We start from the raw sequence: 3917 nt of genomic DNA, 5'->3' as shown, positions 1-3917 counted from the left end.
GTTTGGTGGTTGTTGTTGTGTGTTTAGGTGGTGGGTGGTGGTTTGGTTTTTTTGTGGTGTTTTTTTTTTTGTTTGTTTGTTTGTTTTTGGTTTTTTTTGTTGGTTGGACTCGATGATCTCTGAGGTCCCTTCCAACCACTACGATTCTGTGATTCTGTGATTCTGTGAATATCCCAACCATGCCGCCGTTGGCACTGATTATTAATAACTTCAGAAATTCTTCATAGTGTCTCATCACCAACCCTTTTTCAATTTTAACACAATCAATGTCACACTTATGTAAACACTTATCTCCCTTCTGCTGCTCACCGAACAAACACGGTGTTGTAACATCAGGACCCCGCGATGCTTCGCCGGGCTAGGCTGACTGCCAAGAGCCAAGGGCTTGAAAATTGAAGAAGAAAAGGAAAAAAAAGAAAGAAAAAAAGGAAAAAAGAGGAGGAAAACATTCTCCCAGCCCTGCTAAAGGAAGGGGTAAAGTTTCTCATCTGGGTGCTGCACCCTGAGGCGGTTTGCAGGGCGCGTCCCGCCGCACTCCGTCTCCGTCTGTTCCAGCGCATTAGGAGTTGGCAGGCACCCGAGCTGCATTATGTAGCGTTAAAAGAGGCTGACACTTCCTTTGGCTGAGACATCTTTCCCGACTGAGCCTTCCCCGGCTCTGCTTAAAGAAGAGGAAGCATCAGGCTGGTTCCTCTTGTTTGACTGCTAATGACACAGCTCCGCGGACCACCTAGCAGGTCCTTCCCGGCACGGCTGGCCGGGCAATGAGATGATTGCTTATTGCTACGTTTATGTAAAGCAACTATAACATTTCTACGTAAGGATTCCCCAGGAGAAAAGTTAACTGCTTCAAATGCTAATCGCAGACTTTTATTTGGTTTTGCTTGATTTCTGTGCCATTAGGAAATTTTTTCCTTTGGGAAAAGGTGAAGGCCATAAGTAAGGCCTCGAACACTGGGTGAATAGTTTGGATTTCCTTCATCATTAAAAACAGCTGAAAGGAGCCCTTTGTCATAGAATCACAGAATCACAGAATGATATGGGGTTGGAAGGGACCTCTGGAGATCATCTAGTCCAACCCCCTGCCAAAGCAGGTCCACCCAGAGCAGGTTGCACAGGAACCTGTCCAGGTGGGTTTGGAATGTCTCCAGAGATGGAGATTCCACCACCTCTCTGGGCAGCCTCTTCCAGGGCTCTGCCACCTTCAAAGTGGTGGCAAAGAAGTTCCTCCTCATGTTTAGATGGAACTTCTTATGTTCAAGTTTGTGTCCATTGCCTCTTGTCCTGTCACTGGGCACCACTGAAAAAAGACTGGCCCCTTCATCACCATTATGGACCCCATGGTATCATGACTATGAGCCCTGGTTGAGGGATCACGTCTGACTGGGACACCCCACGAGCTGAAAATTGTCAAGAGAAGGAGAAAATCCTACTTGTAGCCTGATCTTTCTGAAGGCTGGACCCCATGGTATCATGACTATGAGCCCTTGTTGAGGGATCACGTCTGACTGGGACAACCCCACGAGCATAAAAGTGTCAAGAGAAGGAGAAAATCCTAATTGTATCCTGATCCTCCTGAAGGACTGGGCTCCCTCTTGCTGTTTCCTGGCAGAGGTGGCTTCTCTTTCTACGCAAATGTCACCCAGGGAAGGGTGAACAGGAGGGAGGTGGTTTGGTGAGAAGGGGCACGTTTGCAATTCCTCTCCTACAGAGGTAAAATGGCAACATCATTCAATCTAACCTTTGTTGCAGATATTTCATGCAAGAAAATAAAGGTGGGATTTTTTTTTTTCACCTGAGCCAAGACGGTGCTTTAAAGTGGCTTCTGGTCGAGTACACTGATTTGTACAAATAGTGAGGTGAAGGAGTGAACACACAGAAAAAGGAAGACAGTTTAAAGAAAGATGTTAAGTGGACGTAGAGTGCCCATATTGCAAACAAGCTACTTCCTTTGGTTTGCCTCACTGGTAGCAGACGTTAAAGTGAAGCAGCAGTGGAAATCGTGCATGTAAAAGTTCTCATGCAGGTTTTTTTTTAATTTCTCCTTTAGGTTATCCCCACGAATCCTCAAAGTATGGAGGGTCCTGCTCATTTTAATCCCCGAGGCCGGAGCGCCTCTGTCTGTACCAGCATATTGTCACCCCCATTGTCACCACGAAGTGTAACAACACCGGTGCTGACAATGGTTTATTAGCTGATTTATAGGGGTAAATCAGGGGTAAATTGAGCCCTTCTTTAGAAAGCCTTAGAGTTCACAATGCCAAGATATGCTGAGCATAAAAATTCATGTGGGGGGAAAAAAAAGGGCCAGAACAATAGTGACACTGCGTGGAGCCAGGTTATATATGCAATCCCGCAATCTCAGGAGGTCTGTGGAGAAAACACAGCATGCAGCATGGTGGAAGGGTCCATAAGAGCAGTATCACCTATTGTCTTGGCCCTGAAACATGGAAATATTTCTGTGCCAAAAATAACACCGAAAGTAAAATGGTATCATTTAGTGGGAGGGGGTAGAATTTAGGGAGAACTTTTACTAAGCCCGAAAACTCAAGCTTTCAACTTTGGCTTTACTCTCAAGAAAACAGAAGAGTGTGAAAAAAGGAGAGTTAAAAGAGCGAAAAAAATGTCTGTTGGTTTTGTTTGGATCATTCTTTTTTGTAAAAAAAACCCTCTCTTTCTCCCTTTCTAGAAATTATATTTGTTTTCTGTATTTATAAATATATTGTAGATTTATTAACTGTTTATAAAGACATGTATAAATGTCTTTTATATATATGTATATGTATATGTATACATACACATATATAAACACATGTGTATAAAATAAAGCTATTTCTCAGGTCTATGCACACATCTAGAAATGGCCAGACTTCACCCTGGAGAGCTTTTGATGCAAAAGGCAGAAGAACATGAATGGGAAACTCTATCCCAATGTTTGGTCAGTGCTATCACTGTGATATCAACATCCACAAGATTTAAAATGAGGAATCAAAGTACCAGCCTCCTGCTGGTAATTTCATGTCAATCTGTAATTTCGTTTCAGGAGCTGGGGATGTCCATGTCTAAGATTGTACTATGCTGGAAAAAATTTAGCAGAAAATTTCAGCCTGCTAAAGGTAACGGGAAACCAAAGTTGTATTCATGTTAAAGGATTCTCCTCTGGCTTTGAAGCTCTGATAACCTTTGAGGCTATGTCCAGGTTGTAGAGCAGATAGAGACTGAGGCTGGGAACCTGTTGGAAATTGCTGTGTGTCTCTTGATGTGTGCCACTCAACTTTCTTCCTGGGGAAACTGGAGCACAGACGGAGGCATTAGAGCGTACATCAGTTCTCCATCTTCATGTGTAGCAAGAAGGTGGTTTGTGCATGTGCCCAGATACAGGAGTTGAGAAGTAGTCCTTTGTCCCAAATAGCCTGTTCTGACTCTTTGCAGCTAATTTTATGCCCTTTCCATGGGGAAGAGAATAAAAGCCACATAAGCAGAAGTTAGAAGGCTTAGAAGATAAATTCCTTAGACCTATTCAGGAGGTAGAGCAGCTCTGCTTTGCTGCAGCAGGAGGACTTAGGGGAGCAAGGGGAACTCATCTCTTCAGCAACATGACTCCATGTCCACATTTTTCATAATGGCACTCTGGCTGTAGCTTTTTTATAGAATAGACCTCTTGCTTCAGCCAAATGCAAGCTAGTAGTTTGTACACAGTCTGAAGAGGCAGCTTTTGTCCCATAGATGAACAGGTTATAAAGCTCTAGCATTTGTAAATGTTTGATTTTTAACTCAGCCAATCCGTATAAAACAAATAAACAAACCTCAGCACCAAAATACTTCAAAGTACTGTTCTCCACAAAATCAGCCATAGTGAGAATTGGACACATCAGCCTGCAAGACCTGGGCATTTTATGGACCAGTGCATCCTCCCT

This window comes from Calidris pugnax, unplaced genomic scaffold (genome assembly GCF_001431845.1).
Source record: "Calidris pugnax isolate Ruff unplaced genomic scaffold, ASM143184v1 scaffold43, whole genome shotgun sequence".
Lineage (NCBI taxonomy): Eukaryota > Metazoa > Chordata > Aves > Charadriiformes > Scolopacidae > Calidris > Calidris pugnax.
The sequence above is the reverse complement of the archived record's forward strand: the minus strand, read 5'-3'. Positions refer to the sequence as shown.